Source organism: Carassius carassius, chromosome 13 (assembly GCF_963082965.1).
Source record: "Carassius carassius chromosome 13, fCarCar2.1, whole genome shotgun sequence".
NCBI lineage: Eukaryota > Metazoa > Chordata > Actinopteri > Cypriniformes > Cyprinidae > Carassius > Carassius carassius.
Genome location: NC_081767.1, coordinates 20,877,992 through 20,905,426, shown reverse-complemented (window position 1 = coordinate 20,905,426; position 27,435 = coordinate 20,877,992). Strand labels below are relative to the sequence as shown.

At 37.2% G+C, this 27,435-nt stretch overlaps 1 protein-coding gene across 2 annotated transcripts in view; it reads right to left on the bottom strand.

Moving 5' to 3' along the window:
* Positions 1-21,045, bottom strand: part of LOC132156079 (semaphorin-4B-like) — a 61,540-nt gene extending 40,495 nt beyond the window's left edge. The window contains exon 1 of one of the 2 annotated variants that reach the window (XM_059564918.1): positions 20,921-21,045. The gene's annotated coding sequence lies outside the window, so the exon portion shown is untranslated. Of the gene's footprint in view, positions 1-2,136; positions 2,338-20,920 lie in introns of those variants that run through there. The other variant, XM_059564917.1, reaches the window with a different exon arrangement.
* Positions 21,046-27,435: the final 6,390 nt, after the last annotated feature.

Genomic DNA, 27,435 nt, shown 5'->3' with positions numbered 1-27,435 from the left:
AGCCAGCCAAGCATGAGGAATCAAAGCTAAAGCTGGGAAAATAGCCTTGGGATCTAATGACTGGGATGGGAAACAGGTGGTGTGTAGAGGCCTCAGAATGGAGAGCTTTATATTCAGTAAAGATACTGCAAAGAGATACAGCCTGCATCTGTCCTGCTTTTACTCTTGACGTAATATGTAACAGACTGCTGTTACGAAGTCAGCAGGTTCTTTTTCTGTGTCTTATTCTTATTATTTCCAAGCTGGTCGTAGCTTATTTAAAATGGTCTCACAACCTGGATAAGATGGTCTTGACTGGTTTAAGATGGTCTTAAAACATGTTTAAGCTGATCTTAGTCAAGTAACTTGTCCAACTGTCCATTCAATTTCACTCTTTGACTTTTACATTCTTTTATCTAATAGTTTATTGTGTTGCATTGTGTGTGACAGGAGCTGTAGTCAGGCTCTGCACTATTAATATAACAGGCACTGGGTTTTGCCAACTAGCCAAACACTTTCTGACAGCATCACACAGGCCGACCATTGTCAAGGCTCCTGTAGTCAGAATGCTATTGCCAGCCATTGTCTTTATAGATCAGACTAAAGAAAAACATAGGACAAGGCTAACAGTACAATCATCCCTCTCTCCCTGATGCTCTTCTTTCATGTCATCTTTTCCACCTCTATACCTCTTCAGTCACACACCAAACTTTCCAAAAACTTTTCCAAAAAATTACCATTCCCTCAAAGTTTTCACAGAGAAGTAGTTATACAGTGTAAACGGCATGAACATGCAGCTCTTTGAAGATGTCTAAAATTGTTGTATTTGTTACTGTTCCCTTCAATTCTCGGACTGGAGTAGTTATCTCCCATGTGCAGCTGTCCAACAAGCTGCTGGCTAAAAAGAAAAGAAAATCTCTCATTGGACATGAACTTAATGTGCAAATCTGCAGTGACTGCACACACTCACATGAATACAAACATGGTCATCCATGATGACCTCACTACTAATCCCAGGGTCTTCATATAAATATTTATTACATTATATATTTTATACTGTGGAACACAAAAGAAGAAACCATTTATGTCTATAAAATGATAGTCAATGGGGTCAGAAGCATCTTGAACACTTTAATTGTATTGCCAAAAATTGCTGAGACACTTTTCTAAATATCTTCTTGTGTTCCACAGAAGCTAATAAGTTAGAGAGGTTTTGAATGACATGATGGCGAGTAAATGATGACAAAATATTTAATATTGAGTGAACTATCGCTTTAATTCAAGAGCACCATGTAGTTTTTCCATGTAATTCATTTACCATGTAATGCTATTCCCTGAGAAAACCAACCCACATGTGTCAAAAAGAACATATTCACTAAAATGGTTTAATCTTTAGTTAGTAATGAATTAATAGTCACTAATCTTCGGATGACTAACAGTGCAAAACAAGCAAGAAGTTTGTGCTTCCGACAAACACCTGCAGTGTCCACTCTTGCCCTTGACACAATCACAGATCTCCAAAGATGCCAAAACCACATGATCTTCTAGAGGACAACTTCATACTTCTCACTTTCCAAATTTTCCCTTCACTTGCAAAGCCCCATCCAGGGTTCATGGAAAGTTCCTCCACGACGACACCGCTGCCTGCCACATATGCTCCCATCTGCTGGCAGAGAGTGTGTGCAAAGATACTAAACTCCAAAGATCAAGAGACAGAGCTTAAAGCTTCTCCAAGTTAAACTGCCAAAGAGCTCCCACACATCGGCCAACCCAAACTGCAACACACCCTGCAAACTGATCGTTTGAAACCAAACCCAAACAAACTTGAGGCTCTTGAGGCACCCATACAAACAGAAGCAGACTGAGCTTGCTGTCCTGTGATCTGCTATGACCGGCTATCACCTTGCAGATAAGGTCTTACAGCTGAGGGTTTGTCTTGTGTCAGCACACATCCTCCCCCTCCATCCCTCCCTTCCCAGCAGCCCCTTACAATAACAAACCCCCGTGCAGCCACGCCACTCGTCTGGAGTGTCTAACAGGAAAGCATCATTATAAAAACCTTTCCATTGCACACTAACCAAACACTCCCGCAGACAGAAATCAATCATTAACAGCAACCAGTTAAAGGCACTGAAGCAAATAGTGCTGAGTACTTACTCTCTTTTAGACACAGGTTTCCAAGCTGTACCTTACAGGAAAATGTTTTTTTAAATAAAAATAAAAATCCCAATGGAAATCAGAGTCTTTAAGGATTGCCAGTAGATCCAGCTTTGGAGTCTGCCAGTATCATCTGTTTATAGGTCTGGATGTGGGATTGGTATTACAGAGCTCACACTCATGCCCTGTCTGCTGCTGTGACTGAATGTGTATCAGACACGCTGGTGTAGTAAAGCCTCCCTCTGGCTTAATCACTGCTCCTCCCCTCATGCTCACAAATAGTAAGAGAAGCAAAGCGAGAGAGAGAGAGAGAGAGAGAGAGAGAGAGAGAGAGAGAGAGAGAGAGAGTGAGAGAGAGAGAGAGAGAGAGAGAGAGAGAGGAAAAAGAGAGCGAGGTAGACTGCCCTTGATAATCATTCCAAAGACTGTGAGGAAATCACAAGATTTCTTGCTAACCTTTAGTTTCAGTTCTGGTGGTTAGGCTACTTAAACTCTCTTTCCAAGCTTAAATGATTAACACAACGGAACTAGTTAAAAGCATTCATAACATATGAAGAAAAGTCAAATAGTAGTTGGCAGGGAGTTATACATTTCAAACTGTGTTCTTTAGAAGTACAGAAAGAGTTTAGTTTATAATATGATAGACTTACGGACAACAATGTAACTAAATAGACTATTCAGTGTTTGGGTGTCAAAATATAGAAGTTCTTTGGAAACATAAATTAAATTAAATTAAATTAAATTAAATTAAATTAAATTAAATTAAATTAAATTAAATTAAATTAAATTAAATTAATAATGAATAAATAATTACATTAATGGTAAATAAAATAAAAACATAAAATTTAATTGTATTATTATTATCAACATCATCATCATCATTATTATTATTATTATTATGAATAATAATGCTGGAAAGTAATAACTTCATCAACCACAATCCAAAATATTTCAAGGACCCCCTCAGTGATGATTGATTACTATTATTATTTAAATTATTATAATTATTATTAAAATATTACATATATATATATATATATATATATATAAGAATCAGATTTATTTTATTTCTTTGTATTCTTATTCTTATTATTTAGTAGTACCTAGAAATAATTATTTGCTAAACAAATAAACCTCATCTATGATGGTTACAGTCCTACAAGATTCTAATTAACAAATATAAAACATAATATGTGAGGCAAGACAATCATAGTGAAGTCCAAGAAGGTTGTCATTTGAAACTAAATACTCCTAAACAGACAACGCTTGCCCTCGGCTCACATTACAATACCTTCAGTAAATAGTGTTATTCATGATTGATTGGCAGTACCCTTCTAGTTTACCCTTCACGTAAGTGACAATATTCACAGAAATTATGCATTATAAAGCCTTCTTCCAAAATCATTTTTTTACAATCAAAGTCCAAACAGCCTGAGACCCTTCTTTTTATGCGAGTTGTTAGAGAAGACTCACATCACTGTTAAAAGCAGTACTGAAAATGTCACGTAAAAGCTTAAAATGGATGGTGATGGAACAACTGAAACATCTTAGTGACAAATCATCTAATCATGCCCTAGTTAACAAGGGAATATAACTATGGAGCGCAACCGAGGAACAGTCACAGTTGGGAATCCCTGTTACTGAAATAGTGATGCTAATTATGTATTGAGGGGAAATGCTAAGCAGGCAGATGGAATGGTAGGTTTGGGGTGTCAGGCATCGGGATGCCATCATTAGGAGACGGGGATGACATGTCATGGGAGCCGGGAAGCAGGGATGAGCCACTTATCAGCCTCTTACTTACAGACGCCAGATGCAGACTGTGACTCCACTCCTTTTCTGACCCTTTATACCAGTCAGAATTGGTCTACATTTACACTTGTCATTTTCAAAACTAATGAATGTAGTTACCCAAAGATAGAAAAGGAATATATATGTATTTAAAAAAGAAAGAAAGAAAAAGTGAAAGAAAGAAAGAAAGAAAACACAAACTACAGTATCAGTCTAACCAGAGATGCCACAGGCTCTTTAAAACCCTCTGGGCTTCTTCGCCCGAAAACGGGCGAAAACTTGAACGTTTTTAAATGTTTAATTTTTTTGCTTCATCGGATGGGGATGAAACTTGGTGACTTTTGTTGTATTACCTATATGAACACACAAAAAAATCAAGGAGATGATTCTGATATGTTAAAGGGTCGTAAAAAAAAAAGTCACACTTAGCTTCCTCCCGCCCGAAAACGGGCGACATAGGAAATGAATGGGAAATATGAAAAAATAGGAAAACTCAGAGAAACTTTTGGTGGTACAAGCTACAGATCAGCAACTGTGCTGAAAAAAAGTGTACAGCAATGAAGGGGTGACACTCTAGAACATCAAGAGTGCAAATAAGATCCCCCCCCCACACACACACACACACCCACGCACACAAACACACACACACATACACAGATAAACTGGCGACTGCAACAGCAAATTTGTAGAATATTCCACATAAAATCAATATATGAAAAAAAAAAACTTGCTCAAATGCACACACACACACACACACACACACACACACACACAGAGAGAGAGAGAGAGAGAGAAAGAGAGAGACTGGTAAGACTGCAACAGCAAATTTTGAGAATATGCAAAAATAAATAAATAAAAAATACAAAAAGAGACTCTCGCTCAAATGCAACACACACACACACACACACACACATTCACTCACACATACACACACACACACACACATTGTGTTCCCTTTCTAACCAAATGCTATAGTTTGATTGTAATCATAATGCAAAACCTGATACTTATCTAAACATTTTTGTTAAGAAAATAAAGTAATCATCTTTTAGAATATCTAAATGTATATCTAAATAAAAAAAACGAATAAGATAGAGAAATCATGTCTAAAACAACAAAAGGAATCAAATAGCCTTTCTACATAGGATATATAGGAAGCTATAGACAGCCTACAGGCTGGTACAGGACATTACACAAAAGTGGCTATTTTTTAAAGCCACTAGATGAAGTTCTTCTCCTGGAACATTTTTTTTTTAGGCTAGCACTCTATTTTGATGTGAAATGCTGCATTTATTGAATTTTTTTTAAAAAATAAATATAAAATAAAAAATGATATATTAATTCTAATGGAAAAAATAGCTCATAAAAATTATATAATTAATGCAAAGTATCATAAAAAAATCTAAAAATTCTAAATAATAATCAGAAAACATTATAGAACAAAAATATATTTGATTGGTTATCCTGGGAAAAAGTAAAGTACAATTTTAAGGCTTCGCCCGTTTTCGGGCGGGAGGAAGCTAAGTGTGACCCATTTACGAAGAAGCCCAGAGGGATATAATAAAAGGTTCTTTAATGGCATCTGATTCCATGAAGAACCTTCAACATTCATAGAATGTTTCAAAAAGTTCTTAATAGTGGAAAAGGGTTCTTAGCATTATTAAAATTTTCATTTCATTAAGAAAATATGGTTCTTTTAAAGGGATACTCCACCCCACAATGACAATTTTGTCATTGAGCACTTACCCCCATGAAAACTTTGTTCGTCTTCAACACAAAATTTAAGATATTTTGGATAAAAACCAAGAGGTTTGTGACTGTCACATAGACTGCCAAGTAAAATACACTGTCAAGGTCCAGAAAAGTATTGCAAAACGCAAAAAAAAATAAATAAATAAAAATAACATTATATTGCATTACTACAAAAGCCACTTTTTGGAACCTTTTATGCCAGTATAATGTCAATTTTCATAATGTAATTTAAAAAAAATAAAGAAGTAAAAGATAATATGTTAAATTCCCTTATCCTCAGTCAAGATGCATTCTGGCAGGTTACAATAACCAATATCATTTCCAACCACTTGCTTCCCATCATCCAGTTGTTGTTTTCATTTAACGGTCAGTAATTTGGGTTCAGTTTCATCTTTTTCTTATTTGCATTTTCTTATTTTTATTTTTTTTACTTTTATCCAATCACTCGTATAATAAAACACAGGCATATCATCCTGTATGACATATTAACCAAATCGTGCATCTACTTTGTTATTCAGAAACAAACATTTTGTCATTTGACCCAAGAGCATCTAAAATCTTTATCAGCACTATGCAGATCCACAAAGTTCCTTTTTGTCCCCCTCCCCGAACCTCTTGGTTGACTGATGTGGCGTGAAAATCTTACAGACAGCTTTACCATGGTCCCCTCTGTCTCATTTGTCATCTGAAGTTAAACTCCCAGGGCTTCATGTCTACCCAGAAAGGGGAAGCATTGGCTCAAAAGTTTTCAGCTCCGTTAATCTCTCTATAGGGGGCACATAATCCCCTAAATTGGAACGCAGTTTAGAGTTGTTTCGATTATTCAGAACTGACATCTTTAAAGAGAGAGTTCACACACTAATGAAAATTCACTCGCCCTCATGTTGTTCCAAACTTATATGATGTTCTTTCTTCTGTGGAACATGAACAAAGACATTTTGAGAAATGTTTTTTGTCCATACAACAAGTTGTTTTGGACCCAAGTGAAAATAATTTTATGGGCGAAAAAAGTTTCAATATTGCGCAAAATGCCCCCAAAAAAGTGAGAAATGAATTACAGAATTTGGTTCAACTATACCTATTAACTTGTCAGAGAAGCAAAAACATAAACAATGTTTATGTTCTAACATTAATATATAGAATTTGAAGTATAAATTCTCTAATAAATCTTAATAATGCAATTATGACAAAAAAATTAAAAGAGCAAAGTCCAAAACACACTGAAATAACTTGAGCATCAATATTCTTATCATTGACTATCAGTTATTCTGACCTCTATAGATTTGAATGGGTATTGCAAGCAATCATCCTCAGTGCTCTTGATGAGACTCTTGTTGCAAAGATACTGCTTTCTCAAGTGCATTCTCATGCTTAGACAAGCAGGGATTAGTGCACAGGTTGTAAACTGAGTTTGTTTGAATTTGATGCACCGTTCTCTCTCTAAATCTGAATCAACGATTATGTCTCTGTGCAGAGACTGACAGATAGCCAACACTACAGGAGGTGACGGCAAGGCTCCTTCTGAACAGGATTAAAGACGCTTGGCTTATGTTGTATAAAGCCAAACATTGATTACAGCTTCAACCTGTAATGTGCTGACTGGGAATGTTTACAGCCTTTTGTTGTTGTTTACAATATTCTGATTAGGGGTGGGAAAAAAAAAATCGAACCATTCGGTTCTCCACAAACGGTTCGGGATGTGCTGGGACCGCGGTTTAACTAAAAAAACCTCTAAAAATCATTGACTCTATTCAATACTAATATGAACACTGTATCAGTGCATTCTTTAGTCTTTATATTAATCGAAATCACTTACTGCTCTTGATTAAAAAGCTTTTTTTACTTTAATAAAGAATAATCTTTCATTTATAGTCCAAAATGCAATGCTGTTTTACATTTGATTACTTTAATTTCTGTACCTAAAAACTAATGCAAGACCTACCTAAAAAAATCCTGAAAGTCAGTTTATTTTATTTGTATCTTTACTCTATTGTATTTATTTGTGCTGTTGCTTGTAGTTAGAATATTCTTAATATTATGATAATATCTTAATCGGACTTCCGGTTTCGGAGAGGACGTTGGCGCACGTTTGGCTGCCACTTCTCCTGCCGTATTTTTAGTTGTTTATTATTTTAATTAATTTTAAACTCTTCTGAATAATTTTAAACTCTTCTGAGTCTTAACCTGCTGCTGGATTTCCATATATTTACCTTTACTGAGCCAGCGTTTTAAAGTGTTTCCCCCTGGTCTATCTGCTGCTGCTCACATCTGGTTGCCGTGATTCACCTGCACTGTCTCTGCCTGTTGCTGCTGTCTCCGTGTGAGATCAAACGAGTCACTGGAGTTGCGTCAAGTTCTCCGTGTGCAATGGCTGTGTAACAACTCTTGGATGTTATCATGCGACTTCATATGATCACCTGGATTATTTGCGATCTGATTTTATCAGGAACCAGCGTAAAGCAGTGGACCGTACTTCTGGACTTCACCATGCTGAGGTACTCTCTCTCTGATCTTTTGTCCCTGGGACACCATTACCGTCCAGATATCAGCGTCATACAAACTTTGCGTTCCATGCAGCTCCTCCGCCGGCCTAGTTATAATCATAGAGGGTCTCGTCAGAGTTGCTCTACTGCCGGTGCTGGAGTCACTGCACTTTGGTCTAACCGCAGGCGCTCGCTGCGTCGTACTTCGGGTTCCCGTGGAATCGGCCATAGTAACCTACGCTATCCAGAGGTTCTCTCTCAAAAACCCGCGGCGAATGTGTGCTGTAGCACTATGCGACTCGCTCACTTCAACACGAGGTCAATAAACAATAAAACGGCACTTATCACTGACACTATCCTTGACAGGAAAATTGATATTCTCTGTCTCAGTGAAACTTGGCATAAAGACAATGACTATCTTAATTTGAACATGTGTGCCCCATCTGGATATAAATATATTGACGTGCCTCGAGCTTCGGGTAAGGGTGGTGGCTTGGCTGCAATATTTGTATCTAATATATCAATTGATGTTATTGATGCTCCTACTGTTTCATCATTTGAATGTCTGGTTTTTAAAGTCAATGGTGCTTCACCTATTCTTGTGCTGCTAATTTATCGTCCACCAAAACCTAATCCTTTATTTTTTTCTGAGTTTACTGAGTTGCTGACACTTCTTAGTCCACTCTGTCCGTCTATGGTCTTGACTGGCGATGTCAATTTCCATATTGATAATCCAAACTGTGTCAAAACTGCTACTTTTTTGGACATTTTGGATGGTTTTGACTTTAAACAGCATGTTACTTTTCCGACCCATAGGCTGGGCCATATATTGGATGTGGTATGTTCTGCTGGTGTTGGTATCCAATCTCTGGATAGTATCGACATGAGTATAAGTGATCATAGACTTATTACTTTTGACATAAATGTTATGTCTTCACGATCTATTTCTGAGCGCACTATCAAATTCCGTAACATCAAGCACATGGACTTCACTCTTTTTTCGACTTTTGTCTCTGGGCTTCCCACTACTAACTCCGTGGAGCACTATAATTCCATGCTTTCCTCACTTTTGGATGAGTTCGCACCTGTGCGAGAACGGCTTGTTACTTTTAGGAAACCCTGTCCATGGTTTACCCCGGATTTACGTTTAATGAAAGCTGCCGGAAGACAATTAGAACGGCAGTACAAAAAATCTGGCCTGACGGTGCACAGGCTTCTTTACACTGAACAACAGTCTGCTTACCATTCTGCTTTGAATACTGCACGTAAGAGCTACTATTCAAGCATTATTGGTAACGCTGCAACAAATACTAAATCGCTGTTTAAGACTGTTGACAATCTTCTCAAACCGACTAAGGCCGTTGTTCATTCCTCTGTTGAACAGTGCAATAAGTTTCTTCATTATTTCACTGGTAAGGTTGAGGATATATATAGCACTTTAAATACCATCACTCCTCTTGAGCTAGTTAATATCCAGCCTTCAAACTTCCCAACTACTACCTTTTCAAACTTTGAAATGGTCGGAGATGATTTTATTATAAGTACAGTGAAGTCCATGAACTCTACAACCAGTATTTTAGATCCGGTTCCCTGCTCGGTCATCATGAACTGCCTTGCATCAATCTGCCCTTTTATGACTTCAATTGTGAACTTGTCATTGACCTCTGGAATTGTTCCTCCAGAACTAAAAATAGCTGCCATTACACCAGTCCCTAAGAAGAATGGTTGTGATGTATCTGATTTATCCAATTACAGGCCGATTTCTAACCTCCCATTCTTGGCTAAAGTTCTTGAGCGTGTTGTGGCTGTTCAGTTAAATAATCACCTAGCTCTTAACAGTCTCTTTGAACCTTTTCAATCTGGGTTCAGAAGAGGGCATAGTACTGAAACCGCTTTAATTAGGGTCATAAATGATCTTCTTATCACAGCGGATTCAGGTGCATACAGTATTTTGGTCTTGTTAGACCTCAGTGCTGCTTTTGACACTATATGTCACTCTCTTCTGCTTGACAGGCTGGAAAATTGGTTGGGTCTTTCTGGAGCTGTCCTCAATTGGTTTCGGTCTTATTTAACTAAACGTGCCCAGTTTGTTGGCTTGGGTAACTATAAATCAGATACCGTGCCTGTTCGACAGGGAGTTCCTCAGGGTTCAGTACTGGGTCCAATATTATTTAATATTTATATGCTTCCACTTGGGCAGATCATTAGGAAACATGGTCTTGGGTATCACTGCTATGCGGATGATACGCAGATTTACATCACCACTAGTCCTGATGTCCATTGCTCATTAATAGCTTTACGTGGTTGTTTAGCAGAGATCAGTAACTGGATGCATAACAACTTCCTGAAGCTGAATGGCTCCAAAACTGAACTGATGCGGATTGGTACAGTGGCAGCCACACGTAAGGCCGAGCAGATCAGTTTGATTGTTGATTCCTGCACGGTAATCCCCACTTCACAGGTGCGAAATCTTGGTGTCATTTTTGATTCACAATTATCATTTGAAGCACACATAAAACACATCTCTAAAACTGCATTTTTCCACCTGAGAAACATAGCTCGACTTAGACCTTTTCTCTCTTTTGCAGACACAGAAAGGCTTATACATGCCTTCATAACAACTAGGTTAGATTATTGTAATGCCTTGTTCTCTGGCCTTCCAGCTAAATCGTTGAGCAAGCTTCAGTATATACAAAATTCTGCCGCTCGTGTGCTCACTTGTACTTCTCCTCGTGAACACATTACACCGGTTCTTTCACAATTACACTGGCTTCCCGTAAATGCGAGAATTGATTTTAAAATTCTTACTTTAACATACAAGGCACTTCATGGGACTGCACCTGAGTATCTTTGTGAACTCATCAGCCCTTATATTCCATCACGCTCTCTTCGCTCTACTAACTCTCTTTCACTTAACCAGCCATCATGCAAGCTAAAGACCATGGGGGAAAGAGCCTTTTCATATAAAGCCCCTAAGCTATGGAATGTACTTCCTCTGCACGTCAGAAATGCACCAACGTTGGATGATTTTAAAAAGTTGATTAAGTCACATTTATTCAAGACTGTCTTTCTATAATGAATTGTTGTATTGCTTTTGGTGTTTTGTTTTACTTTATTTATTACTTTATTACTGTAGCGCTTTGGGTCTAAGAAAAGCGCATTACAAATAAAATGTATTATTATTATTATTATTTAATATATATATTTTTTGAAAGTATAGTTCCTTTTCAGGAACTCGAGCTGCGTCAAGCGCTTTGGGGAACGTCCCTGACGAGACCGACTATGAATATCGTGTGCAATCTGTCCAACGGAAGGGCGTGACGTCACGGGCGGGGTGACGTAGTGACCAGGAGGCTATAAAAGCACGTGCCGTGTAGCTGGCTTCAGCTTCGCGTCTGTCAGCAAGCGCTCTGTGTGTCCATGTCAAAAGTCTGTCCCGTTGGTCCTATTTATTGTTGTCTGTCTCTTAGCCATTAAAAGATCGCTAAAACAGCTCAATATGCCTAAAGTAAAAGCAAAGACCAAACATATTAAGGGCGATTCCAAGCCACGTTATAGATTGTGTGTTCCTCCCTGCCCTCGCTACATTACGAGTGGGGATTCACACAGTTTATGCATGGCTTGTCTGGGATCGAAGCACGCTGAGTCGGCTCTCGAGGGGGCCGACTGTCTGCATTGTGAATGATTGCCAATGTGGACGCTTCGATCCCGGAGGGCTCTCTTCGAGGAGGGAGCCTTCACCAGCGTTCCCCGCGGTGCTGGCCCCACTTCTGCCAAGGCAGAACGGCTGCTGCACTCGTGGGGTTTCGCAGGTGGATCTGTCAGAGGGAATGGAGACGGGCCAGTCCTTATCTCCTTCCTCATCTGCCAGATCCGGCGGCCAAACCCTGGGTTCGGAAGCACGCTCGTCGGTTTCTTCCCCCCAGGGTGAGGGATCAGCTCTTCACCTCTCTTCCTCTGAGGAGGTCGATGTGGAGACTGTTGCTGGGGATTCACCACCCCTGTTGCCCCAGTATGAGGAGCTTTTAGAGGTGGTTACACGCGCAGTAGATAAATTAAAAATCGAATGGCCTGCTGAGAAACATTCTGAGCCGCAGAGAAGCAAATTAGATGAACGCTTTCTGCAGCCGAGGCAACCACCTCCACGTCGGAGCCAACCTTATTTTCCCGATCTCCAAGACGAGATATCGAGATCGTGGAATCACCCGTATTTGACCCGCCTCTTTGGCCCCGATTCACTATATTATGGCAACGTGATGGGGCTGGGAGAGCGGGGTTATAGAGTGATGCCACGGGTCGAACAGACACTCGCGGGCTATCTGTCATCCGGTTCGGCATCGTCTTTAAAGGCTCCGACGTTGCCCACCAAGCCTCTTAGAGTTACATCATCGCTGTTGGGCAAAGGTTATGTGGCAGCAGGTCAGGCTGGGGCTTGCCTTCACACCATGGCGGTCCTACAAGCTTATCAGGCCGACCTGCTGGGAGATATCGATGAGGAAGAGGGGATCAAGTCTGAAGATATTGAAGAGCTTAGAAAGACCGCAGATCTCTCCCTCCACAACACTAAAGAGACGGCTAGCGCAATTGGGCGGTCTATGGCAGCCTTAGTGGCTGCGGAGAGGCATTTATGGCTGACCCTGTCAGAAATCAAAGAAAGAGACAGAGTCTGCCTCCTGGACGCCCTGCTTCAGCCTTCTGGCCTGTTTGGCGACACAGTCAATACTGTCGTCGACAGGTTCCAGGAGGCATGAAAACAGGCGGCGGCGTTCCAGAATTTCCTCCCTCGACGCTCTCGTGGTGCATCTGGGCAGGAGATGGCCACGCCTCATACTGGCCCCTCATACAGGGAAGCGCAAAGACAGAGTGTCGTATATATATATATATAAAATGATAGATGTTTTAAAAGAGCATCTTAATGACAAACTAGCACACTGTTTTACATATGAAGACACAGTATTTTTTTAGTGCCAAAATTGACCAGAAATTGATTTTCCATTTCTAGCCTACAATATGTAGACTAGTGTACAATGCTTATTTATTTTGAAGGTGACGAAGGAAGCAACAGTAGCACTAGTGCTGCAAGTGCTCCTGCTGTTGAACATGAGGGTGGACAGTTCACCTTTTGAGTCAGAGCAGGAACCTTCAGCTAAAGTTTAAGCTATAAGCAAAACTAAACATGCTGACTATACTCTTAGAAAAATATGTGCTTTTATGATTTATAAGGTCATCAGTAGTAGGACTGTGATCACTGGGACATATAATTGATGGCTGCATAATTAAAATAGATTATTGAAAGTGCTTATTTCATATTGCAGAGAAACTCGATGTGCAGAGTGAGAGAGAGGAGGATTAAGGGAAAGATGACAGAGACAGTGAATGCCTTGATACTTCTTGATACTTCATTTGATTATTTTGCCCGTCAACAGTCTAAGGATTTAGATTAATTTTTTTAAGTATAACCCAATTCAAACAACTGAAAGAGCCAAAGAGTTTAGCAGTCTGGTGGACACATGAATTGGGTGGTGGTGACTGCAGCAACAGAGGTGGCCTGGGGTGGAGTCAAATTCCCAGCCTGATTTACTGTCCCAGCCCGCCACTGGTTTCACCCCTAATTCTGATTAATAAATGAAAGATCAGGGCCTGTCTAATTGTGTTTTAACTCAAGTGTATAGTCAAATCAATATTGATTTAGATATAATAAACCATCCAGAGCCAATTTATAGACTGATAAATGATAATGTCAGTAACTGTTAGGTTCCTCTACAGACCAGTTTGTTCACTAAACAATAGTTACAGGTTACTCCGATTACAGAGCCATAACACTAATTACAGGTCATTTAGAAAGTGGAAGTTGCTTCACTGCTTCAAAACTCACATGTTTATGCTGTGACAAGCGGTATGTCAATCATGAAAATTCATTTCATATACAGAGGCATTCAACATCTTTTACAAGCATATTTGAGGGAGAATGTCTCCTGGGGTCCAGATTAAATTTTGACTGGTGAAAGATCAAAAAATACTTCTCACATATACTTTCATCTGGATGACTAATGTCCCAACCTCATAAAACCTTACAAGCTCTGCCATCAGCGTGTGTCGACGCCAGCACTCATCAAGAGCCCCCAGGCCTTTAGCTTCTGTCTCTTATGTGCTTGTGAACCTTGTGATTAGTAGAAAGTTACTGTGAACACTGCGCTTCACTGCTTTAGTCAGCTGGAAAAATTCAATGGTTGTATTTCTGTAAGATTTACATACAATATTATTTAAACAACAACATATTATAATATGATTACTTAAATATTTTAGAATGAATATGATTTATTTATTTATTGAATGAATGAATGAATAATATCCAGTGTTGGTGCAAACTAATTATTATTTAAACATAATAAACACAACTGATTTCAATATTGTAAAAAATCTATAATATTAATAATAATAATAATTATTATTAATAATAAATATAATCATGTTATTATTATATAACTTTGAAATGAATAAATATACAATTAAAATGATAAATTTATATAATTATATATTATATTTATATATTAAAAAAAATATATATATATAAGTAAAAAATATATAAGTAAATTAGAAATTCTAAACTGAATAATATTAAAATAATAATAATAATAATAATTAGTGATGCACCGAAATGAAAATTCTTGGCCGAAACCGAAAACCGAAAAAGAGAAAACCAAGGCCGAAAACCGAAACCGAAACACCGAAAGAAATTATGCCAATTATTCCATTGCATTTATTGCTATGACCATGTACTAACTTTACTAAAATTAAGACATTGCAATTGCATAAATTAATATTAAAGTTTCAAAGATAATTACAATTACATAAATTATAAAAAACATAAAAATACATAATTACAAATTATGCAAGATTTATTAAGCACATTGCAACAATGCACAGTATAAAATAAAATTCAAACTAAAAATGTATCCCACTCATGTGAATATTAAATAATAATGTACAGGCCTACTGGCCTGCAGAAAGGTTTTAAAATGAACTGTTCTCTCATAAAAACAAAGTGCATTTAGGTCAAGTGCATTTGAAATTGTTCTCTGTAGGACTAGAAAGTGCATTACTTCTCCAGTAGGCAAGACTGTTATCACTTCTGGGGATGGGGACTTCAGACAGATAACCATCTAGCTGTTGAGCAGTTGAGCTTGTCATCTGCCTGACATTTGAGAAATATTTGAGAGAGTGTATTTAAATAGGGGCAGGGCATAAATAATTTGTTTTATCAAATTAAAGCAGAAATCTAGCAGAAAATCTAGCAGAAATATGGCTACAATCTGATATTATGTATGTATATGTATATATATATATATGTGTGTGTGTGTGTATATATATATATATATATATATAGGCTACTGTAAATAAAATGTCACATATATAGTAGCCTAAGAACTAGAACAATAGCCAATGTATTATTATTTGAGGCACTTTCTTGCAGAATTTCACTGAAAATATCAGACAACGAGGGTGAATGCCAAGAGACGAGTCTTTTTTCCGCGCTCTGATCTGTCTCCTGCGCTTGGCGCTTCTCCGTCTCCACGCGGGTTCTCCGCATCCAGCGCGGCCTGTATCATTTCTCGTGCGCGCTGCCTTATTTCCGCATCCAAGTAATGATCTTTATAACGCGGATCAAGCACATTCGCGATGAAGTGCAGAGGATCCGAAAAGATCTCAGTGAGACGTGTGCTAACAGACTCTATAAGACTGTACCTTTCTTTGTTCTCACTTCGTGGTCCGTCTCAATCTCTTTGTTAGGAGACGCTTTAGTGCTGCGAATAAAGGAATAAGAAGAGAGAGAATGTTCTCACTGGTGTGAAGTGAATGTCGTTCTGCACGAATGCACGTTCAGGTCGCGGTTTCTGTTTGCGTCATCATCACAACATTTCGGCCGTGTTGTTTCGGTGATAAAAGTCTTTCGGCCAAAAACCGAAAATGCTCTTTTGGGCCATTTTCGGCCGAAAATCTTCGGTGGCCGAATATTCGGTGCATTCCTAATAATAATAAAAATAATAGTTATAAAAATAAATACATCAAATTTAATTTTCTTTGTATTATCGTTACTATTGTTGTTGTTATTGTATTATTATTATTTTACATTATTAAAATAACTTCTTGTTTAATTGATACATAAGAATTTCTTTGTTTATTATTAATCAAATAATAATAATTATTATATTATTAATTTATTAATAATAATAATAATTATTATTATTATTATTATTAAATAGAATCATGTAATTATTATATAGCTTTGAAATGAATAAATATAAAATTTAAATGATAAAATATAAGTATATTAGAAAAATTCTAAACTTAATAATATTAAAATAATAATAATAATTGTTATAAAATAAATACATAAAACTTCATTTTCTTTGTATTATCATTACTATTGTTTTTGTTGTTGTATTATTATTAATATTATTTTACATTATTAAAATAACTTGTTTAATTGATTGATACATAATAATTTCTTTGTTTATTATTAAGCAAATAAAAATTATTATTATATTATTAATTTACTATAAATAATAATTATAATATAAATTATATAAATTATTACATTATTCATTATTATTATTAACATCCAGCACCAAACTGGATATTTGATGTTATCCTAAGAGAAATGCAATGATATATAAAAAAATTAAGACATTGTTGCAAAAACACTTGTTGCAAAACCCTGACTAAAAAGTGTGCCCAGTGCATCTTTCCTAAATACTGGAAATACTGAGTTGAGAAACATCTGCTGCTCAAAGAGAAAATGAGAAAGAGAGTCAGCTGAGACCAAGCGTAAAGCAGACAAACTTCTCCTCAGGTGGCTCTAAATGTTCATATCAAAGGAACCATGGTTTGCTTTCATGTGTCTGCCAGGACACTTCCCCTGGCAGTGTGTAATTGATCATTTATCGTTCCCCCTCCCCAACTTCCCCCTCCTGTCACTAAAAATAATTAACAGACAATAGTGGCATCAGTTAAATGCCTCCCTATTCATGATCAGTGATGAAATTCGACCTGATTTTGTGTTTGGCAATACCTGCATTCAGCAATACGTGCTTGAATTTCAGAACAAATTGACCTTGAGGTATGAAACAACAACTTCAAGCAATTTTTGTTTAAACTATAACTCAAGAATTGGTTGACTTGACCTAAGTGTCCCTGTACTGTGTGGCACGTCCCTGCGGTGAGGACACAGCTCAGGGAAATGACTAGTCATTCAAGATATTCAGCAGGGCCAAGAGCGAACAGAAGTCCTGTATTTGAGCCAGACCTCAGGGGGGCTTCAAATAAAACACTAATTAACTATCAAATGAAAACAAAAAGGCTTGCTGCTGCTTTTCTTTTCAACTTTAACATACTGATGCCTGTTGTGAGGCAAACGTGGACAGCCCAAAAGAAAGAGGTTTCAATAACCAGAACAAGTCTTGAAAAAATTGCAGCCAGGCATTTTCTTTTCTCTAGAGCTGCTGAGCCTGTAAAAAAAGCATCTGTTTTGTTTTGAGAGTAATGAACCTGGGCAAGCAATGAACCGTGACTAAAAAAATCTTGGGGAGTCAGTACTAGTTCTTAATATTCATACTGTATTACCGACAAGGACACGAGCACAAATAGAAGACAGCGCTGCAGATAAAATGCATCTTTTTGGAGAGTTTGGAGACTTTAGGTGCAATGACTTATAATCTCAATATAATGTTTTCTTCTGACATCTTCACAATATCTTTTAAGCTCAAGACAGATATTTATAATCCATATGTTGCCACTCATCCCTATACAGTTTCGTTTGCGACACAATCTTTTAAGACAAACACTGAACACTTTAAAGTTGAATTAAGGCAATTTTAGGTGTCATGATTTAACAGAACTTACTGCTTATTGCAATAATGACACAGATATGTAGTGTTTAACTCTGTAAACAGTGTTTTACGGTATTTTACAGACACTCGGAGTGCAAAAGCTGTTTCAAACTTAAACTATAAACAAGGCACCTTAAGGCGCAAGTACAGTTCATTTTCCATTCCGTCTTGTGCACATTTGAGCATTCAAGCCATTCAAAGTTTGGATGCTCAATGCTCAATTTGTCATGAATGTGAGATCTACATGGTGGACCTTTGATTTTCAAGCAATTAAGCACTTGCATGCACATTGCAAGTCCCCGCAGACTCAAAAGCAGGATTCACAAGGACACGTTGCGCAGATATCAGCAGACAAAATGACAAAAATGATATCGTGCAAACTCCAGAGCCAGAGTGGAACACAGATGAGGAAGATCTAGCGTCAGCATAATTAAAGTACTGTATCTTTCCCATAAAGGCACTTTGATGATGACCAACGTGGTGGATGACATTGGTCAATAATTATAATTCTTCAAGTCATTTTTAAGTCACTTTTTATGTAGCACTTTATACAGTACAGATTATACAAAGCAGTTTCCCAGCAATTAACAGGAAATAACAGAATCAATGACGCAAGCTTCTTCAAATATGAGACGGATCCAATTCTGCTGTAAAGCAGCTCTAAAGAAGACACCAGTGTCATTATTCAGCTCAAGCCAATTTAGTGCTTATTCAGTTCAATAATGTGGAAAGTTAATCAGTTATGAAACCAGTTTAATTCGGCTATAAGCGGCTCTACAGAGGGCAACAATGTAGTTATTCAGCAGCTCAGTTAAATTTTTGTTCTCATCTAATAGTATCAGTGCAGTCAAATCAATATTATTGAATGTAAGAGTCTTAAACCCAGACCAAGCAAGCCAAAGGCGACAGCGGCAAAGAACCCAAACTCAGTCAGATGATAGAAATAAAAAAAATAAAAAAACTGGGGGACACCCACTTCCACTTCCACTGCTCTATTTTAAGATCTCCAGCAACTTCTTTGCAGTTTAAATCACCTGCTGCAAAGCTAAATCCTGGAATGCTAAGCATCTTAGTGTCAAAATGTCTGTTGAAATCCTTCAACTGCAACATTATGACTGTGTGAAATTTAGACATTTCCCAGGGAAAGTCTGCCTCTTTTTTTTTCTTTTTTCTTTTTTATACAGGCTTACTGTCGGGTAGGAGGGAAATCAATAAAAATACTCACAGTGAAAACAGTTTTTGGGCACTGCATGATACATGGGCTAATCATGCAGGGAACATTCAGTCTTGCTTGGTGGATGGAGACAAAATCTAAGCTTCATCTTTTTTTTTTAAAGAGAGTGGTCTCAGGTAAGTGTGCTTCTTTTGGACACATTGGATCAATTTATTGATGTGTTGAATATGTGAATGTCAAGCAATGCTCACATATTCCAGCCAGATAAAGCATGCTAGCTGCAGGAGCCATGAGTAAACATAACCTTCCCCAAACTGGGAAATCATAAATTGACCCCCAACAAGCCCACATGGTCCCAATTCCACCAATCACAGTGGGCCATTTTTCTCAGGTCTGTAGATTTCACAGATCCTCATTACAAAAGAAAATCTTTACACTATTTGATTCTGACATTGAGACTAGTCTACTGTTTCTTTAATAAACCCCAGAGGACTTTTAAAATGCATGTGCCGTTAATCTCTCTGAAATCTACAATTACTCAGATTGAAAAGGAGCAAATTAAGTTTGTGAAAGACTGGATTAGAAACTGCAACTATAATGTATGAGATTTATATTCACACAGTGCAGTAATTACTTGAACTTAGCCAATCAATTATTTATGCAAAACTGACATGGAGGCTGCTGGCTTTCCGTCTCCTGATATAACAGGGAAAAATCCTCAGGATAAATTAGTTATGAAAACATATGCATGTGGAGCACTCCAGACATGTGTAATATAAAAAAAAATTAAACAAAGTGCAGGATTTCACAGTGAGCTAAAACACTGTTAATATATATATACATATATATATATATATATATATATGCATACACACACATACAAAAAAATTGCAATACTGTAAGATTAAATGTTTGAATTGTAATTATAAAAAAAACAGTTATTTTAATTATAAGAACATAAACTTATTTTAATTCATATGTTTATGAACTATATATTTAAAGCAGAAATTGTCAGCTGTGTTTCAGCAGATTTTATCCACATCATAAAAAAGCAAGAACTGCAAGAGGGGCTTACCCTGTCCGTAGTATGAAGCATTGTCCACGCACACACCCAGTCCCTCATGCATAAATATGCAGGAAAATCAGTTCACATGTCACATTCATGCTGAAACAGGATCATATTTCCCACATTATATCAGTCTTAGTGTTCAAAGTAATAAAACCTTTATCAAAAAGCAACAAAACCAATCTCAGCTGCAAGTTCACCTGTTCTTTTAAACATCAAGAATAAAACAGGCATTCTTACTTTCAAGCCACAATGAAGATCCATTTTAGAGCAGAGTTCTCTTTTAACAAAGCTGCAGTCCAGGTGATATGCTGACCCAGCTATAAGCCAGCACAGGAATCCATCCCTTCCTAACCATGGCAACCAACACCTTAGCAGAAGCAGTGCGTGCGTGTATGTGTTAGAGCCGCTAGAGAGGAGAACTGACAGCGGCAGCCACAGGAAACCAAATTCAATCTATTGCCATGGCACCCGGTGCTGTGGTGACAGCAGGCTTTCAGCATGCAGACCTTTTCATTCAGCTGTTCACCCGATCCTTAGCCCAAAACCCCTGTCCTGCCTCGCTCCCTTTTTTTTAAAAAAAAAACTAATGCAACACATGCCATTTGTCAGGTTAGAGAGAAATTACCTTGTCCGATGAAAGAGAGGGTCTTTTCTGGGAGTGGGCGAGCCCTAGCCGTCACAGGGAGAAGAGGAACAGTAGCTCTGCAGGGATCCCCAGAGATGCCCAGGGCTGCAGCTCACACAGCACAGCACATACAAACGCCAGCCACCACCAGCATCAGCAGCAGAGGATGGGAGGGAGAGACAGAGACGGAGAGAGAGAGAGGCCGAGAGAGAGCAAGAGAGAGAGAAAGGGGGGATGAAACGCAGATGAGGGGGGCTGCTCATTCTGAGGCAGTCAGGCACATTACATCATTGCTTTCCACTCCTGAGGAGGCAGAGCTGGGGAGAGGGGAGAGGGGAGAGGAGGCACTCCCCTTTACACCTTCAGTCTGATAACGTTAGTCTCTTAGTACAGAACCTGCAGAGGAAAATTAAACTGCAGCCGGCTCAAACTGCAGTAATGAAATGGATTATCGTCTGATTGAGATGGATTTTAGATTTATGCACAATTGTTTTGCATATGTACACACACACCCTTTTTGACATCAATAATATATAGCAGGATGAAAATAAAATCTAATGCAGGTACATTCACATCTCTTTCAGTTTGCAATCTAACCCTCACTGAAGAGGGACCTTTTTGGATGGATGAATGGATTTGATTTTAGATCAAAGTCAAATGATCATGGGACATCACATTATTAATAATGCTCATTGTAATTATTTTATTTTCCTGTAATATTTGAGAAAGAAAACAAAATACTGGAAAGCCTAAGAACCAAATCAAAACATCACAGCAGCATATATATATATATATATATATATATATATATATATATATATATATATATATATATATATCATGGCAACTAAAATGCACCAAAAACAAAATAAAAACATCATAACAACAACATAACAGCATGCTTATGAAAACAAAAAATACCCCCGCAACCAGACGCTAACAATCATGACACACTGGCAACCACATCGAAACATTATCCCGCCCCCCAGGTTGTTTCAAATACAGCAGTTGTGGGAGTGAATTTATTTGAAATTTGACATTGCTCTCTTTTCTGACTACTAATCAGGAGTGGCTTGTTTTTTGTCAAAGTGGCTCCAAGGAAATAAGGCCAGTGAGCGAGGGGCCGATGCGGGAGAATGTGGTCACAGCAGTTCAGACTAGAGGTCGACCGATATTGGATTTTGCCGATACCGATAGCAAGGTTGGACCACACTAGTTGATACCGATTAATTAACCGATAGTTTTTAAAATGGATATTTGAACAAAAACTAAAATAGTGCTTTATTTACAAAAAGAAAAAAAGTAGTAGTAGTAGTATTAATAATAAAAGTAAAAATAATAATAATAATAATAATAGTAATAGTAAATGTTGAAATTTCCACACTCCAATAGGGCCCTATGAAATCTGTTTAAGTTTTTCATAAATTCCATTAGATTTATTTCAAAATTCCGTTATTTTCATTTTCATTTTTCTGGATTCAGTTTTTTCCATTTTAATTTTTCTCCACTCCTTTTTAATAGCTAAATTTTTTATTTTAATTTAAGTTTTTTAATAAAAAAGCAAGTCTAATTAATTAAAATCATGTAACATACATTTTCACATTAATTTAATAAAAGTTGAACAAAAATTACATGTTTAGGGCCCTATTTTTATCACCATATTTTTGTTATTGTTACCAAATTCTGTGTTTTGGAATGTATAATTATTTGAATGCATAAAACAACTTAATTTGTTTTTTTCTTAAAGAAGCCTAATGAGTTTTTTCCCTCAGAAAATCTGTGTGTATTAAATTTTTTATTGTTATCAAATCAAGGCATGAACCATTAATTTAATTTATCTTTTAATTACTGAAAGTTCAGCAAAAAAATTTGGCAAATAAAGGGGATTTACTATTAAAATTCAAACGTGGAAGAAATGTTGTAAAAAAATAATGTTTGTTTCATTTTAGTAGTAGTAGGCTATGTACATTCTACTGAACAATAGACTTCAAAACTGGACTTTTATTTTGACGGGTTGCCATGAATACCTTTACAGTTCTGTGCATGTTAAATGATGCTTTTGCTCAAATCAAATGGTCAAATGCTCATGAAGTGACTCTCAGAGCAGTTCTGGAGATATTTCTCATGTGTTTTTGCCCTCATTTAGTGAGACGACAGACGCTGAAATCACCACAAGCGTCATGTGCACTAAAATGTGAATTCCGTTTTTATGAATGGATTCTACGATTCAGTCTGCGTTTTCCATATCGCGGAAATAGCATGGCACTATAATTATACCATCACAATGTATACTCTCACACTTTAACTGCTTCTATTCTTGAACACTTAATTGATTATCTAATTAAAATTAAAGAGCAGCGCTGAGTCTATGAGAACTCACCGGTATCACACACACTCTGGACACGTTCTACTCGAGCAGCGGTTTTTCAGTGTATTTATTCAACAAATGAAAAAAAAGGAAAAGTTTACTTCAAGAATTAACAATGAGGCATAGATAAGTTTGAAGTTCAGTGTTTACAAAAACGGAGCAAATGGAAAGAGCGATCTATATTACAGCTCTACAAATGAAGCATACAGACTTTATTAGAGCCACAGAAAGACAAACGTTTCAATGAAAATGCTCAATATACAATTCATTATATACATTAACAACGATTCGGGGCGAATATAATGTAATTTAATAGAAAACTATGTCAATGGTGTTCTGAGGCGCAGCAGGATTTTCTGTCAGATGGATTTAAATCCGGGTCTGAAGTTTTTCGCTCTGTTCAGCGTGCAGTATTATGTGTATAAACAAACAGCACGTGCTGTCAGTGATTTCAACCACTAGAAGCCACTCTCACATTGTATAATGAAAACAGTGCCTTCTCAGTCGCTCCAGCAATGGACACAACCCAGAAAAACTATCGGCATGGATTTCTTGCCAATAACTGATTGTTTCAGCAATCAACTATCGGTGCCGATTAATCGGCAAAACCGATGATTCTGTCTATATCTAGTTCTGACATACCATACTGCATACCAGAACATTTCCCTACACCAACTGTACTTGTGTCACATCCTCACATACCGAGAGACAGGGGATTTGGGAAGAGCCTGTCATAGCACCTTTTGTCAGGCACCAAAAAACTACCAATTATTCCATTCAAAGTTTCATCTCCACACAGACCTCCCAACAGGTCTTCCAAAAATGTGTGTTCCCCTCATTCTACACGGCTTTGCGGTTAGAAGGAGTCTCCTGCTTTTTAGGACAACAATCATAAGACAAACTGCTGTCTGTGCCTGAGCAACACAGAGCCAGCCAGTGAAAACACAGTCCTTTTTGTTCTGAACCAGACCTAACTAAGTGATTGTGATTTATATGCGCTAATTCCACATTCTTCAAAAAAGCCATTGATTTATAGCAAGCAAAATCTCCCCAACAAATAGAGCAGGCCTATTTCTGATGAATGGCCTCCGCTGTTTTCACTGGCACTTGATTTCATAGAAGCGATTTTTCTCAATAGTGGCAGCTGTTGGTCAGTCGATGGACAGATTGAAGAAGAAATCATGGCCTTTTGCTGCAATGCACTCTTGACGGGGTACACGGCAGATGTTATTGCTCAAACTCTCTGAGATAGAGAGGACGATATTGACGAGATTTAGTGTCCTCTGTGGAATGCAATGTGTTATGCATTCTTTTCTTTGTCCTATCAGTTCACAACACAATGTAAAACAACCACCTTCTTTGCGACCTGCCAAATATTTCACGAGTCTTGTCCATTAGCTGTGCATTACTGACATCAATGAAAGGCCTGATATGCTTTTATAATTGTACCTCTGACAGTCCATAAGACAAAGCCAGATACTGTTATAATAATTATATAATTATAATAAGAATTTTCATATATGTATTGACCGATGAATTACAGATTTATGTACTAAACTTCCATACTACTGTCTAAATAAATTCAAAATAATAAGCAAAAAACTATAATTTTAAATGCTGAATTTATAGGCTTCACACCAATATACTGTAATGTACAATGAAAAACTGATTTTCATGTCGAGATTTGCTAAAGATTTAACAGTATTATTATTAAATTATCAGTGTTTTGAAGACAGCTAATTAAATGATCATGCACAATTAAACACTCAGTGTCAACCGATTTTTTTATGATTATTATTTTTGATGGTCATAATTTAATAAATTGACCCTTGTGCTGTGTTGAAAAATCCTTTACCTAATTAGGTGTTCCCAGTCAAAAATTACCGCCCTTTAAAAAACATAATAATTTTAGTAGATTTTGTATTTCTTTTTGGAAATGTTTGATCCTCATTTTTGTGAGACTATGCACCTCATTTTTAATAATAATAATAATAAAAAAAAAATGATGAGCAAGTAATTATTTCTGGGTGCATCACAAGTGTAATAAGGTGGGGGGGGGGGGATCCTGGAAAAGTGCGAAATTATAAACAAAAGTTTGTGTGGAAGTTGTTATACCCTGTGTGAGTGAAGTCAGTATGTTTTGTTCCAATTAAATAACATTTAATAGCATTTACAGGAAGAAGAAAAATACTCTCCGGGACAAAATACACAACACTGGGGTCACGTTCATGTTTAGATTTGTGAATGATAAGATATGACAGGGTAATTAACTTATTGGTATTCTTAAATGAAATGAGTTTGAACAAATATTTTTGATCATCATTTTGTAGCAATAATATACTTTTTCTGTCAATTGAAGACCATACACAACTGCTATAACTTGCTAAACAACCCATCACCATATCAAGACAGTATAGAACATCATTGTTCATATACGGCCAAATAGACCAGAATTTTAATGGAACATTGTATGTTTCATATTGGACTTAATACGTATGACGAAGTTGGTACAAAGTACAGTCTAATATCTTCTGTGAGACCCTTCGTGTCTTTAAGAGTCCATGAATGACATTCCAAATATTCTGTGTTGTAGGTTGACTGGAATGCAGAAAGCAGTTCAGACCTACTCTTTTCCATTGTGAAGAAAGAAACTCCTCTTACAGGGCAATGCCTCAGGCAAAGACAAAAGCTTCAGGAATACAAACACTATATGGCAAAATAAGTTGACCTCTAGCTGTGAAAATTTGTCCTGCCTAAAATCTTTGAGATATTACAGAGGAACAGAGGGCTACAGTATTTTCTGCTATAGATAAATGCCAATTTCAGCCAGTCTTTTTGAATTCAGTTCTAAAGTAGTGTTAATGTCTGGCCAAGCATAATGGGACTATGGCAGGGAAAAGTCCCTTGGTCCTTGAAAAAAGCTTGGGAAGAACCCAAGCTCAAAAGGGAAACCCATCCTCATGTAGTTGACCTGTATGAGCAGGATATTATGTTTTATGTGGTTAGAATGGTTACACACCAATTCTGGCAGAAAATTGCACAAAGAAAAAGAAAACATTAGATTCGGTTCAGAAGTGACTGAACACAGACAGGAAAGAAGAGAGTATGACAGATGTTAAAGGCGGCAAAATGATCCAAACTGAATACATGCCACCGAACTAAAACCTTGATTATTTAATAAACAACAATGAAAAAAAATAATAATAATTGTTCCTGCCCCAATCTCAGAAAAAACTAGTAATCATAGATAAAACATAGATCAATGTCGCATCAGCCTTATACATTTTTTAAACAAATTTATAAATTTTCCAAAATGAAAGTATAATCAAAATATGTAATTAAATTATGACATCACAGTTCACCCAAATAAAAAACTTCTTTTAAAATTACATTTTAATCAGTATGTTACTGTTACCACCCTCTCAATCAGTTTGAAACTAGCATGAACAATGAAAATCAACTGGTATATGATCACTCAAATTCCTAACAGGCAACCCTTGAAAGAAATAACACAAAAGATTCATTCAAACTTAAATATGCATTAATGACTTCTACAAAAACAGCCTTAGAGTGCCGTAAATGTTGGTTAATTGTGAAGTAATTACAAAGATGCACTCACACAAAGAGAGTCCGGTCTTCTCAGGTATGACGTATGGTGCTGATTGATTATATTTAGCAGTGGCCCTCTCGCAAAAGCATTTTGCTAATTACACGGTCAGAGGTCAAAGAGCTGGCCCCTTTTGTGTCCATTCAACACTGCCAAGACAAATCAGATCGGCTGACAATCTTACTTTGTGTGTGATGCACTCTTTAATCTTGGAAAGAGGATGTGGGCTGAAGATGATCATATCAAATCTGTGGATATTTGTCATGCAAGAATGCCATCCAACAAGTGTTGATGGTACTTAGTCTGATTCATGCACTAATTTACCAATTTAAAAAGGGACCAAAGTTCGAGAGGTCAATGAACTTCTGTTGTCCTGCATGAGATAAGAATGACAAAAATGTGACAGGAAAACCATTGCCAATGTGCAATCAATTTAAAAATGTCATATTTACTAAACAATGCTCTCAAAGTGCATCCTTTTTAGTACACTCATATTACCCTAGATAGTTGTTGAAAATATTCTGGTTAAGGCTGGGAATC